The sequence below is a fragment of the Garra rufa genome, unplaced genomic scaffold (genome assembly GCF_049309525.1).
Source record: "Garra rufa unplaced genomic scaffold, GarRuf1.0 hap1_unplaced_003, whole genome shotgun sequence".
NCBI lineage: Eukaryota > Metazoa > Chordata > Actinopteri > Cypriniformes > Cyprinidae > Garra > Garra rufa.
In genome coordinates this window covers 3,053,615-3,067,216 of record NW_027394278.1, presented here as the reverse complement: position 1 = coordinate 3,067,216, position 13,602 = coordinate 3,053,615, and the positions used below count along the sequence as shown (strand labels likewise).

The window sequence follows — 13,602 nt, the reverse complement described above, 5'->3', positions numbered from 1 at the left end:
CCAAAGCATTGAACCGCCTTCACGCGGCAAGACAGAACATGTTGTTTGCCTGCACTGCTGGGTCAAACTGCGCTTCCCAAAAACAGATTGGGTCAAAACTGACAGAAGAAAACTCTAAGCCTGCTCTAAGCCCTACCCACGGGACGGCTCGACAGTCTCGCACAACGCGAGAGCCTCCGTTTCGCCTGTGTCATTTGGGAGCCGATGAAAACTGCCTCCGACCCGGTGAAGGAAGCCACAACCAGCCCGGCTAGCTCAGTCGGTAGAGCATGAGACTCTTAATCTCAGGGTCGTGGGTTCGAGCCCCACGTTGGGCGCCTCTGTTGGCTCTCTTTCTTCCCAACAGGGTGGCGGGCTCCAGCGTGCCCATTCGCTGCACAGGCTAAGTGGATTTTGCGAGCTCCGGAACTGGATCCGGGGGACTGCAGTGACCATCTGATCGGAATACAGAATGGATCTGGCGGCTACGGTGACCTCAGAATAAGAAGAAACAGACTAATATTAATGTAGATGCAAAAGTTCCATGTTGCCACAGTGTCAGATTGGAGAGGATCTGGTTTTCACAGTCTTGCGTCGATGGCCGTCTAGGTGAAGAGGTCTTCACTGATGATCTGTCTCTGGGGCCCATCCAGCTTGCTACCACCTTGTCGGTTCACATCCACGTAGGTCCACGAAAAGGTCACGACCGTCACCGGTATTCTATCGCAGAGGCAATGTTGTAGCTTGTGTGGTTTATCTGAGGTGTGATCATTGCTGGTTGAAAACTTTCCCCGATATCCCATCGGGATGATTTGAAATACAGTCAGCTTCGACAGTTTTTGCCGGTCTCTCTGGACGCTTCTTGAAAAAGATAGTTTTGCTTCGTTTTGTTTCCTTTTGTTGGAGTGGCTGGTTGTTGGTCCTCGTCAAAGAGGTGTCTACAGATCATAGCGTGCCGGAGCCAGAAGATTTGTTGTTTTGTCAATATGTTCTCAAGACTTTGCTGCAGGTATCATTAAAGTACAGCACAATTACAGCTCACCGCTACCCATCGTAAACAGGTTGGGCCTGTCTGTTCCGGTGGGCTCTCAGTGGTGCTAAATCATCAAATGAAGAGGATGGGATTCAAACCCACACAAACCAAGGTGTGCCCAGCACAACGGATTAGCCTTGCATCGCCTTAACCACTCGACCACCTCGTCACTTTCCGCGGTCCTTTTATTTAACACTCCCGATTCAGACCATCAGCTCATTAGTAGAGCACTCAGTGAACTGAACTGAGTGTGTCAGATAAGGAGGACACTCAAAAAGTGCAGAGTGGGGTCCCCGGACTACTGCTAAAGGAGCCGAACGATGAGGATGGGATTCGAACCCACGCGTGCAGAGCACAATGGATTAGCAGTCCATCGCCTTAACCACTCGGCCACCTCGTCATTTTACGTGGCATTTTTTATTTAGCACTCCTGATTCAGATCATCAGTTCATTAGTAGAGAACTCTAAGAACTGAACTGAGTGTGTTAGATAAGGAGGACACACAAAAAGTTTAGCATGGGGTCCCCAGGACCTGGATTAAGGTCCAGTGCTAAAGGAACCGAACGACAAGAATGGGATTCCAACCATTGCACAGAGCACAATGGATTAGCAGTCCATCGCTTTAACCACTCGGCCACCCCGTCCCCTTGCTGACCGAGACAGGCCATGCTGCGGACCTTTTCAGCTGCTGCTGCCGTGCTTTCAGCAGGCTGTTTTGAGCACAGAGGGAATAGTGAATGAGCCGTCTTTTACACACCTCTAATCTGTTCCGTGGAAACACGGTGCAGCAACCCGTGCCAGGAGACTGTTTGTGCGTCATGTTTAAAGCTTGCTGCCACCTTGTCGGTTCACATCCACGTAGGTGCACGAAAAGGTCACGACCGTCGCTGGCATTCTTTCGCAGAGGCAATATTGTAGCCTATAAGGTTTATCCGAGGCGCGATCATTGCTGGTTGAAAACTTTACCCAATACCCCACCAGGATGACTTGAAATACAGTTAGCTTTGGCGATTTTTGCTAGCCTCTCTGGAGGCTTAGAGTTTTGTTGAGAAATATAGCCTTGTTTCGTTTAGGTTTTTTTTTCCTCGCCAAAAAGCTGTCTACTGATGATAGAGCGCCAGAGCCAGAGGGCTTGTTGTTTTTTCAATATGTTCTCAAGACAGGTATCGTTAAACTGCCGCGCAATTACAGATCACCGTTACCCATCGTAAACAGGTTGGTCCTGTCTGGTCCGGTGGGCTCTCAGTGGCGCTAAAGCTTCCAATGCGTGTCGAGCACAATGTATTAGCCTTCCACCGCCTTAACCACTGGACCACCTCGTCATCTTGCAGGGTTTCTTTATTTAACACTCCTGATTCATGTGCATGTGGCTGCATTCTTCGTCTTTTCTTTCAGCCGCCGAGGGCCTGTTTTCCACTGAGGCCCTGCGCCAAACTCCCTATGAGACACAATCGAACGTTAGTAGTAACCTCCGATTACGGCCGAATGTGGATTCTGCTCGGACGACGGGGCACCGGTACATCCTTTGTAGCTTTAGCTTATTAGCCAAACGCTACACCAGTTTGCCATTTCCCTTGAAATCATCCTTGATTTCCATAAGAAAGGTGCCCCAAATTGGTGGAAAATCACAACTCAACCATACGCTGTCCAAAGCATTGAACCGCCTTCACGCGGCAAAACAGAACATGTTGTTTGCCCGCACTGCTGGGTCAAACTGCGCTTCCCAAAAACAGATTGGGTCAAAACTGACAGAAGAAATCTCTAAGCCTGCTTTAAGCCCTACCCACGGGACGGGTTGACAGTCTCGCACAACGCGAGAGCCTCAGTTTCGCCTGTGTAATTTGGGGGCCGATGAAAACTGCATCCGACTAAAATTGCAAAAAAAAATTTAGGACTCTAATGATGTTTCAGATGTAACTTTTCTCATCTCTGTTGTTAGGTTGTCACCATCTCTGAGACTCAAAGTGTCAGAAGTCGCCTAAGCTGGTTTTGCAAAATGGAGGTCAAGATTATACTTTCAGGGATCATTTCTATAGTTTTTAACTAGGAAATGTGTTTCAAAAGTGTAGTGTCTCCCAAACTACGATGATGAGCTTTGATACACTTTTCTGAGCGTGAATCGGGTGTGGAGTAATTGGTTATTTCATATGCTCCACACCATTGATGAACGTTCTGTGTGGCACTTATGCCGCATAGAAGAAGAGAGTATGATCAGAGTGGTCTTTGAAAATTGTAAATATCAGATTAAAAATCTTGTGAGTAGTTGCGATCGATTGAACATCGGATATGATTCTGTTTGTAATTAATTGTTTAGCTCATAATTGGTGTATATCTGATGAAACTACTTTTTTTTTTTTTTTTTTTACATTTTTGTTGGTGGGTGTCACCATCCTTGAGATTCAGAATGTCAGGATAAGATGTCAGCTGGTTCTATCAACTTAAAGTTGCCATAAAATGCATTGAGAGAATATTTTAATTTGTTCTTTGATATCTACATAGAAGGTATATGGCATAGGAAAGGGCAAACAATCTCCAGAAACGGTTTTACAGGACCATTTACAACCCTAGGATTTGTCCCTAGAATGAAATGCTCTGTTATTGCCTTTTTTGGAAGCTTCATGAATATTAATGAGCTCTGCTCCGATTGGCTGTTTCACAGAGCTGCTCATCTCTATAGCTGGCACATTGATAAAAAATATATATTTAATTAGGAGCTCTAGCTGCTTTTAATATGTGGTTTGTTGAATCTGCCGTTTTGAATCGCAGACATTTTAGTCTCATTACTGTGATCCATGTGCTCTGTGTAAAGTTATAATGCAGACGGAGCTCTTCTTACCACACAAGTTCAGCTGCTTCTCGGTGATACTCTGGATCTGTAAATCATTCGCCATCATCAGCGCAGTTATTTCTCCATCATTCACCATCATCAGCACAGTCATCTCTCTGTTTATGTGGTAAGTGATATCTTTTGTACTGCAATGTAACAGGCTAGTGCTAGCATTAAGCTAACCGTGTCCCTTCAGTGGCTTGCCTTGTTTTACTGATGTACTGACGTTACCGATGATTGGGCGATGCAAATGTTGGAGGCGTAACTATTAACGATCCCGGGACTGTTGCGTAACAGTCGGTGTTATGTTGGAATTGACATATAAATCTAGTGTTCTCAAAAGACCACCGAAAAATAGAAGATTTATCCTTATCCTTATATAGATTTATCCTTGATTTCCATAAGAAAGGTGCCCCAAATTGGTGGAAAATCACATCTCAACCATACGCTGCCCAAAGCATTGAACCGCCTTCACGCGGCAAGACAGAACATGTTGTTTGCCTGCACTGCTGGGTCAAACTGCGCTTCCCAAAAACAGATTGGGTCAAAACTGACAGAAGAAAACTCTAAGCCTGCTCTAAGCCCTACCCACGGGACGGCTCGACAGTCTCGCACAACGCGAGAGCCTCCGTTTCGCCTGTGTCATTTGGGAGCCGATGAAAACTGCCTCCGACCCGGTGAAGGAAGCCACAACCAGCCCGGCTAGCTCAGTCGGTAGAGCATGAGACTCTTAATCTCAGGGTCGTGGGTTCGAGCCCCACGTTGGGCGCCTCTGTTGGCTCTCTTTCTTCCCAACAGGGTGGCGGGCTCCAGCGTGCCCATTCGCTGCACAGGCTAAGTGGATTTTGCGAGCTCCGGAACTGGATCCGGGGGACTGCAGTGACCATCTGATCGGAATACAGAATGGATCTGGCGGCTACGGTGACCTCAGAATAAGAAGAAACAGACTAATATTAATGTAGATGCAAAAGTTCCATGTTGCCACAGTGTCAGATTGGAGAGGATCTGGTTTTCACAGTCTTGCGTCGATGGCCGTCTAGGTGAAGAGGTCTTCACTGATGATCTGTCTCTGGGGCCCATCCAGCTTGCTACCACCTTGTCGGTTCACATCCACGTAGGTCCACGAAAAGGTCACGACCGTCACCGGTATTCTATCGCAGAGGCAATGTTGTAGCTTGTGTGGTTTATCTGAGGTGTGATCATTGCTGGTTGAAAACTTTCCCCGATATCCCATCGGGATGATTTGAAATACAGTCAGCTTCGACAGTTTTTGCCGGTCTCTCTGGACGCTTCTTGAAAAAGATAGTTTTGCTTCGTTTTGTTTCCTTTTGTTGGAGTGGCTGGTTGTTGGTCCTCGTCAAAGAGGTGTCTACAGATCATAGCGTGCCGGAGCCAGAAGATTTGTTGTTTTGTCAATATGTTCTCAAGACTTTGCTGCAGGTATCATTAAAGTACAGCACAATTACAGCTCACCGCTACCCATCGTAAACAGGTTGGGCCTGTCTGTTCCGGTGGGCTCTCAGTGGTGCTAAATCATCAAATGAAGAGGATGGGATTCAAACCCACACAAACCAAGGTGTGCCCAGCACAACGGATTAGCCTTGCATCGCCTTAACCACTCGACCACCTCGTCACTTTCCGCGGTCCTTTTATTTAACACTCCCGATTCAGACCATCAGCTCATTAGTAGAGCACTCAGTGAACTGAACTGAGTGTGTCAGATAAGGAGGACACTCAAAAAGTGCAGAGTGGGGTCCCCGGACTACTGCTAAAGGAGCCGAACGACGAGGATGGGATTCGAACCCACGCGTGCAGAGCACAATGGATTAGCAGTCCATCGCCTTAACCACTCGGCCACCTCGTCATTTTACGTGGCATTTTTTATTTAGCACTCCTGATTCAGATCATCAGTTCATTAGTAGAGAACTCTAAGAACTGAACTGAGTGTGTTAGATAAGGAGGACACACAAAAAGTTTAGCATGGGGTCCCCAGGACCTGGATTAAGGTCCAGTGCTAAAGGAACCGAACGACAAGAATGGGATTCCAACCATTGCACAGAGCACAATGGATTAGCAGTCCATCGCTTTAACCACTCGGCCACCCCGTCCCCTTGCTGACCGAGACAGGCCATGCTGCGGACCTTTTCAGCTGCTGCTGCCGTGCTTTCAGCAGGCTGTTTTGAGCACAGAGGGAATAGTGAATGAGCCGTCTTTTACACACCTCTAATCTGTTCCGTGGAAACACGGTGCAGCAACCCGTGCCAGGAGACTGTTTGTGCGTCATGTTTAAAGCTTGCTGCCACCTTGTCGGTTCACATCCACGTAGGTGCACGAAAAGGTCACGACCGTCGCTGGCATTCTTTCGCAGAGGCAATATTGTAGCCTATAAGGTTTATCCGAGGCGCGATCATTGCTGGTTGAAAACTTTACCCAATACCCCACCAGGATGACTTGAAATACAGTTAGCTTTGGCGATTTTTGCTAGCCTCTCTGGAGGCTTAGAGTTTTGTTGAGAAATATAGCCTTGTTTCGTTTAGGTTTTTTTTTCCTCGCCAAAAAGCTGTCTACTGATGATAGAGCGCCAGAGCCAGAGGGCTTGTTGTTTTTTCAATATGTTCTCAAGACAGGTATCGTTAAACTGCCGCGCAATTACAGATCACCGTTACCCATCGTAAACAGGTTGGTCCTGTCTGGTCCGGTGGGCTCTCAGTGGCGCTAAAGCTTCCAATGCGTGTCGAGCACAATGTATTAGCCTTCCACCGCCTTAACCACTGGACCACCTCGTCATCTTGCGGGGTTTCTTTATTTAACACTCCTGATTCATGTGCATGTGGCTGCATTCTTCGTCTTTTCTTTCAGCCGCCGAGGGCCTGTTTTCCACTGAGGCCCTGCGCCAAACTCCCTATGAGACACAATCGAACGTTAGTAGTAACCTCCGATTACGGCCGAATGTGGATTCTGCTCGGACGACGGGGCACCGGTACATCCTTTGTAGCTTTAGCTTATTAGCCAAACGCTACACCAGTTTGCCATTTCCCTTGAAATCATCCTTGATTTCCATAAGAAAGGTGCCCCAAATTGGTGGAAAATCACAACTCAACCATACGCTGTCCAAAGCATTGAACCGCCTTCACGCGGCAAAACAGAACATGTTGTTGGCCCGCACTGCTGGGTCAAACTGCGCTTCCCAAAAAGAGATTGGGTCAAAACTGACAGAAGAAATCTCTAAGCCTGCTTTAAGCCCTACCCACGGGACGGGTTGACAGTCTCGCACAACGCGAGAGCCTCAGTTTCGCCTGTGTAATTTGGGGGCCGATGAAAACTGCATCCGACTAAAATTGCAAAAAAAAATTTAGGACTCTAATGATGTTTCAGATGTAACTTTTCTCATCTCTGTTGTTAGGTTGTCACCATCTCTGAGACTCAAAGTGTCAGAAGTCGCCTAAGCTGGTTTTGCAAAATGGAGGTCAAGATTATACTTTCAGGGATCATTTCTATAGTTTTTAACTAGGAAATGTGTTTCAAAAGTGTAGTGTCTCCCAAACTACGATGATGAGCTTTGATACACTTTTCTGAGCGTGAATCGGGTGTGGAGTAATTGGTTATTTCATATGCTCCACACCATTGATGAACGTTCTGTGTGGCACTTATGCCGCATAGAAGAAGAGAGTATGATCAGAGTGGTCTTTGAAAATTGTAAATATCAGATTAAAAATCTTGTGAGTAGTTGCGATCGATTGAACATCGGATATGATTCTGTTTGTAATTAATTGTTTAGCTCATAATTGGTGTATATCTGATGAAACTACTTTTTTTTTTTTTTTTTTTACATTTTTGTTGGTGGGTGTCACCATCCTTGAGATTCAGAATGTCAGGATAAGATGTCAGCTGGTTCTATCAACTTAAAGTTGCCATAAAATGCATTGAGAGAATATTTTAATTTGTTCTTTGATATCTACATAGAAGGTATATGGCATAGGAAAGGGCAAACAATCTCCAGAAACGGTTTTACAGGACCATTTACAACCCTAGGATTTGTCCCTAGAATGAAATGCTCTGTTATTGCCTTTTTTGGAAGCTTCATGAATATTAATGAGCTCTGCTCCGATTGGCTGTTTCACAGAGCTGCTCATCTCTATAGCTGGCACATTGATAAAAAATATATATTTAATTAGGAGCTCTAGCTGCTTTTAATATGTGGTTTGTTGAATCTGCCGTTTTGAATCGCAGACATTTTAGTCTCATTACTGTGATCCATGTGCTCTGTGTAAAGTTATAATGCAGACGGAGCTCTTCTTACCACACAAGTTCAGCTGCTTCTCGGTGATACTCTGGATCTGTAAATCATTCGCCATCATCAGCGCAGTTATTTCTCCATCATTCACCATCATCAGCACAGTCATCTCTCTGTTTATGTGGTAAGTGATATCTTTTGTACTGCAATGTAACAGGCTAGTGCTAGCATTAAGCTAACCGTGTCCCTTCAGTGGCTTGCCTTGTTTTACTGATGTACTGACGTTACCGATGATTGGGCGATGCAAATGTTGGAGGCGTAACTATTAACGATCCCGGGACTGTTGCGTAACAGTCGGTGTTATGTTGGAATTGACATATAAATCTAGTGTTCTCAAAAGACCACCGAAAAATAGAAGATTTATCCTTATCCTTATATAGATTTATCCTTGATTTCCATAAGAAAGGTGCCCCAAATTGGTGGAAAATCACATCTCAACCATACGCTGCCCAAAGCATTGAACCGCCTTCACGCGGCAAGACAGAACATGTTGTTTGCCTGCACTGCTGGGTCAAACTGCGCTTCCCAAAAACAGATTGGGTCAAAACTGACAGAAGAAAACTCTAAGCCTGCTCTAAGCCCTACCCACGGGACGGCTCGACAGTCTCGCACAACGCGAGAGCCTCCGTTTCGCCTGTGTCATTTGGGAGCCGATGAAAACTGCCTCCGACCCGGTGAAGGAAGCCACAACCAGCCCGGCTAGCTCAGTCGGTAGAGCATGAGACTCTTAATCTCAGGGTCGTGGGTTCGAGCCCCACGTTGGGCGCCTCTGTTGGCTCTCTTTCTTCCCAACAGGGTGGCGGGCTCCAGCGTGCCCATTCGCTGCACAGGCTAAGTGGATTTTGCGAGCTCCGGAACTGGATCCGGGGGACTGCAGTGACCATCTGATCGGAATACAGAATGGATCTGGCGGCTACGGTGACCTCAGAATAAGAAGAAACAGACTAATATTAATGTAGATGCAAAAGTTCCATGTTGCCACAGTGTCAGATTGGAGAGGATCTGGTTTTCACAGTCTTGCGTCGATGGCCGTCTAGGTGAAGAGGTCTTCACTGATGATCTGTCTCTGGGGCCCATCCAGCTTGCTACCACCTTGTCGGTTCACATCCACGTAGGTCCACGAAAAGGTCACGACCGTCACCGGTATTCTATCGCAGAGGCAATGTTGTAGCTTGTGTGGTTTATCTGAGGTGTGATCATTGCTGGTTGAAAACTTTCCCCGATATCCCATCGGGATGATTTGAAATACAGTCAGCTTCGACAGTTTTTGCCGGTCTCTCTGGACGCTTCTTGAAAAAGATAGTTTTGCTTCGTTTTGTTTCCTTTTGTTGGAGTGGCTGGTTGTTGGTCCTCGTCAAAGAGGTGTCTACAGATCATAGCGTGCCGGAGCCAGAAGATTTGTTGTTTTGTCAATATGTTCTCAAGACTTTGCTGCAGGTATCATTAAAGTACAGCACAATTACAGCTCACCGCTACCCATCGTAAACAGGTTGGGCCTGTCTGTTCCGGTGGGCTCTCAGTGGTGCTAAATCATCAAATGAAGAGGATGGGATTCAAACCCACACAAACCAAGGTGTGCCCAGCACAACGGATTAGCCTTGCATCGCCTTAACCACTCGACCACCTCGTCACTTTCCGCGGTCCTTTTATTTAACACTCCCGATTCAGACCATCAGCTCATTAGTAGAGCACTCAGTGAACTGAACTGAGTGTGTCAGATAAGGAGGACACTCAAAAAGTGCAGAGTGGGGTCCCCGGACTACTGCTAAAGGAGCCGAACGACGAGGATGGGATTCGAACCCACGCGTGCAGAGCACAATGGATTAGCAGTCCATCGCCTTAACCACTCGGCCACCTCGTCATTTTACGTGGCATTTTTTATTTAGCACTCCTGATTCAGATCATCAGTTCATTAGTAGAGAACTCTAAGAACTGAACTGAGTGTGTTAGATAAGGAGGACACACAAAAAGTTTAGCATGGGGTCCCCAGGACCTGGATTAAGGTCCAGTGCTAAAGGAACCGAACGACAAGAATGGGATTCCAACCATTGCACAGAGCACAATGGATTAGCAGTCCATCGCTTTAACCACTCGGCCACCCCGTCCCCTTGCTGACCGAGACAGGCCATGCTGCGGACCTTTTCAGCTGCTGCTGCCGTGCTTTCAGCAGGCTGTTTTGAGCACAGAGGGAATAGTGAATGAGCCGTCTTTTACACACCTCTAATCTGTTCCGTGGAAACACGGTGCAGCAACCCGTGCCAGGAGACTGTTTGTGCGTCATGTTTAAAGCTTGCTGCCACCTTGTCGGTTCACATCCACGTAGGTGCACGAAAAGGTCACGACCGTCGCTGGCATTCTTTCGCAGAGGCAATATTGTAGCCTATAAGGTTTATCCGAGGCGCGATCATTGCTGGTTGAAAACTTTACCCAATACCCCACCAGGATGACTTGAAATACAGTTAGCTTTGGCGATTTTTGCTAGCCTCTCTGGAGGCTTAGAGTTTTGTTGAGAAATATAGCCTTGTTTCGTTTAGGTTTTTTTTTCCTCGCCAAAAAGCTGTCTACTGATGATAGAGCGCCAGAGCCAGAGGGCTTGTTGTTTTTTCAATATGTTCTCAAGACAGGTATCGTTAAACTGCCGCGCAATTACAGATCACCGTTACCCATCGTAAACAGGTTGGTCCTGTCTGGTCCGGTGGGCTCTCAGTGGCGCTAAAGCTTCCAATGCGTGTCGAGCACAATGTATTAGCCTTCCACCGCCTTAACCACTGGACCACCTCGTCATCTTGCGGGGTTTCTTTATTTAACACTCCTGATTCATGTGCATGTGGCTGCATTCTTCGTCTTTTCTTTCAGCCGCCGAGGGCCTGTTTTCCACTGAGGCCCTGCGCCAAACTCCCTATGAGACACAATCGAACGTTAGTAGTAACCTCCGATTACGGCCGAATGTGGATTCTGCTCGGACGACGGGGCACCGGTACATCCTTTGTAGCTTTAGCTTATTAGCCAAACGCTACACCAGTTTGCCATTTCCCTTGAAATCATCCTTGATTTCCATAAGAAAGGTGCCCCAAATTGGTGGAAAATCACAACTCAACCATACGCTGTCCAAAGCATTGAACCGCCTTCACGCGGCAAAACAGAACATGTTGTTGGCCCGCACTGCTGGGTCAAACTGCGCTTCCCAAAAACAGATTGGGTCAAAACTGACAGAAGAAATCTCTAAGCCTGCTTTAAGCCCTACCCACGGGACGGGTTGACAGTCTCGCACAACGCGAGAGCCTCAGTTTCGCCTGTGTAATTTGGGGGCCGATGAAAACTGCATCCGACTAAAATTGCAAAAAAAAATTTAGGACTCTAATGATGTTTCAGATGTAACTTTTCTCATCTCTGTTGTTAGGTTGTCACCATCTCTGAGACTCAAAGTGTCAGAAGTCGCCTAAGCTGGTTTTGCAAAATGGAGGTCAAGATTATACTTTCAGGGATCATTTCTATAGTTTTTAACTAGGAAATGTGTTTCAAAAGTGTAGTGTCTCCCAAACTACGATGATGAGCTTTGATACACTTTTCTGAGCGTGAATCGGGTGTGGAGTAATTGGTTATTTCATATGCTCCACACCATTGATGAACGTTCTGTGTGGCACTTATGCCGCATAGAAGAAGAGAGTATGATCAGAGTGGTCTTTGAAAATTGTAAATATCAGATTAAAAATCTTGTGAGTAGTTGCGATCGATTGAACATCGGATATGATTCTGTTTGTAATTAATTGTTTAGCTCATAATTGGTGTATATCTGATGAAACTACTTTTTTTTTTTTTTTTTTTTACATTTTTGTTGGTGGGTGTCACCATCCTTGAGATTCAGAATGTCAGGATAAGATGTCAGCTGGTTCTATCAACTTAAAGTTGCCATAAAATGCATTGAGAGAATATTTTAATTTGTTCTTTGATATCTACATAGAAGGTATATGGCATAGGAAAGGGCAAACAATCTCCAGAAACGGTTTTACAGGACCATTTACAACCCTAGGATTTGTCCCTAGAATGAAATGCTCTGTTATTGCCTTTTTTGGAAGCTTCATGAATATTAATGAGCTCTGCTCCGATTGGCTGTTTCACAAAGCTGCTCATCTCTATAGCTGGCACATTGATAAAAAATATATATTTAATTAGGAGCTCTAGCTGCTTTTAATATGTGGTTTGTTGAATCTGCCGTTTTGAATCGCAGACATTTTAGTCTCATTACTGTGATCCATGTGCTCTGTGTAAAGTTATAATGCAGACGGAGCTCTTCTTACCACACAAGTTCAGCTGCTTCTCGGTGATACTCTGGATCTGTAAATCATTCGCCATCATCAGCGCAGTTATTTCTCCATCATTCACCATCATCAGCACAGTCATCTCTCTGTTTATGTGGTAAGTGATATCTTTTGTACTGCAATGTAACAGGCTAGTGCTAGCATTAAGCTAACCGTGTCCCTTCAGTGGCTTGCCTTGTTTTACTGATGTACTGACGTTACCGATGATTGGGCGATGCAAATGTTGGAGGCGTAACTATTAACGATCCCGGGACTGTTGCGTAACAGTCGGTGTTATGTTGGAATTGACATATAAATCTAGTGTTCTCAAAAGACCACCGAAAAATAGAAGATTTATCCTTATCCTTATATAGATTTATCCTTGATTTCCATAAGAAAGGTGCCCCAAATTGGTGGAAAATCACATCTCAACCATACGCTGCCCAAAGCATTGAACCGCCTTCACGCGGCAAGACAGAACATGTTGTTTGCCTGCACTGCTGGGTCAAACTGCGCTTCCCAAAAACAGATTGGGTCAAAACTGACAGAAGAAAACTCTAAGCCTGCTCTAAGCCCTACCCACGGGACGGCTCGACAGTCTCGCACAACGCGAGAGCCTCCGTTTCGCCTGTGTCATTTGGGAGCCGATGAAAACTGCCTCCGACCCGGTGAAGGAAGCCACAACCAGCCCGGCTAGCTCAGTCGGTAGAGCATGAGACTCTTAATCTCAGGGTCGTGGGTTCGAGCCCCACGTTGGGCGCCTCTGTTGGCTCTCTTTCTTCCCAACAGGGTGGCGGGCTCCAGCGTGCCCATTCGCTGCACAGGCTAAGTGGATTTTGCGAGCTCCGGAACTGGATCCGGGGGACTGCAGTGACCATCTGATCGGAATACAGAATGGATCTGGCGGCTACGGTGACCTCAGAATAAGAAGAAACAGACTAATATTAATGTAGATGCAAAAGTTCCATGTTGCCACAGTGTCAGATTGGAGAGGATCTGGTTTTCACAGTCTTGCGTCGATGGCCGTCTAGGTGAAGAGGTCTTCACTGATGATCTGTCTCTGGGGCCCATCCAGCTTGCTACCACCTTGTCGGTTCACATCCACGTAGGTCCACGAAAAGGTCACGACCGTCACCGGTATTCTATCGCAGAGGCAATGTTGTAGCTTGTG

At 46.3% G+C, this 13,602-nt stretch overlaps 15 non-coding genes across 15 annotated transcripts; 13 read left to right on the top strand and 2 right to left on the bottom strand.

Moving 5' to 3' along the window:
* The first annotated feature begins 244 nt into the window (after positions 1–244).
* On the top strand, positions 245–317 carry trnak-cuu (transfer RNA lysine (anticodon CUU)). Its single transcript has one exon. It is a non-coding gene; the product is annotated as a tRNA-Lys (tRNA).
* A 379-nt stretch (positions 318–696) lies between these two features.
* Positions 697–836, top strand: LOC141311136 (U4 spliceosomal RNA). Its single transcript, XR_012348600.1, has one exon. It is a non-coding gene; the product is annotated as a U4 spliceosomal RNA (small nuclear RNA).
* Positions 837–1,904: 1,068 nt separating this feature from the next.
* On the top strand, positions 1,905–2,045 carry LOC141311117 (U4 spliceosomal RNA). Its single transcript, XR_012348581.1, has one exon. It is a non-coding gene; the product is annotated as a U4 spliceosomal RNA (small nuclear RNA).
* A 972-nt stretch (positions 2,046–3,017) lies between these two features.
* On the top strand, positions 3,018–3,233 carry LOC141311011 (small nucleolar RNA U3). Its single transcript, XR_012348477.1, has one exon. It is a non-coding gene; the product is annotated as a small nucleolar RNA U3 (small nucleolar RNA).
* Positions 3,234–4,535: 1,302 nt separating this feature from the next.
* trnak-cuu (transfer RNA lysine (anticodon CUU)) lies at positions 4,536–4,608 on the top strand. Its single transcript has one exon. It is a non-coding gene; the product is annotated as a tRNA-Lys (tRNA).
* Positions 4,609–4,987: 379 nt separating this feature from the next.
* Positions 4,988–5,127, top strand: LOC141311135 (U4 spliceosomal RNA). The gene has a single exon (XR_012348599.1). It is a non-coding gene; the product is annotated as a U4 spliceosomal RNA (small nuclear RNA).
* Positions 5,128–5,621: 494 nt separating this feature from the next.
* Positions 5,622–5,703, bottom strand: trnas-gcu (transfer RNA serine (anticodon GCU)). The gene has a single exon. It is a non-coding gene; the product is annotated as a tRNA-Ser (tRNA).
* A 492-nt stretch (positions 5,704–6,195) lies between these two features.
* On the top strand, positions 6,196–6,336 carry LOC141311116 (U4 spliceosomal RNA). The gene has a single exon (XR_012348580.1). It is a non-coding gene; the product is annotated as a U4 spliceosomal RNA (small nuclear RNA).
* A 972-nt stretch (positions 6,337–7,308) lies between these two features.
* Positions 7,309–7,524, top strand: LOC141311010 (small nucleolar RNA U3). The gene has a single exon (XR_012348476.1). It is a non-coding gene; the product is annotated as a small nucleolar RNA U3 (small nucleolar RNA).
* Positions 7,525–8,826: 1,302 nt separating this feature from the next.
* On the top strand, positions 8,827–8,899 carry trnak-cuu (transfer RNA lysine (anticodon CUU)). Its single transcript has one exon. It is a non-coding gene; the product is annotated as a tRNA-Lys (tRNA).
* A 379-nt stretch (positions 8,900–9,278) lies between these two features.
* On the top strand, positions 9,279–9,418 carry LOC141311133 (U4 spliceosomal RNA). Its single transcript, XR_012348598.1, has one exon. It is a non-coding gene; the product is annotated as a U4 spliceosomal RNA (small nuclear RNA).
* Positions 9,419–9,912: 494 nt separating this feature from the next.
* Positions 9,913–9,994, bottom strand: trnas-gcu (transfer RNA serine (anticodon GCU)). The gene has a single exon. It is a non-coding gene; the product is annotated as a tRNA-Ser (tRNA).
* Positions 9,995–10,486: 492 nt separating this feature from the next.
* LOC141311115 (U4 spliceosomal RNA) lies at positions 10,487–10,627 on the top strand. The gene has a single exon (XR_012348579.1). It is a non-coding gene; the product is annotated as a U4 spliceosomal RNA (small nuclear RNA).
* Positions 10,628–11,599: 972 nt separating this feature from the next.
* LOC141311009 (small nucleolar RNA U3) lies at positions 11,600–11,815 on the top strand. Its single transcript, XR_012348475.1, has one exon. It is a non-coding gene; the product is annotated as a small nucleolar RNA U3 (small nucleolar RNA).
* A 1,303-nt stretch (positions 11,816–13,118) lies between these two features.
* Positions 13,119–13,191, top strand: trnak-cuu (transfer RNA lysine (anticodon CUU)). Its single transcript has one exon. It is a non-coding gene; the product is annotated as a tRNA-Lys (tRNA).
* The last annotated feature ends 411 nt before the right edge of the window (positions 13,192–13,602 follow it).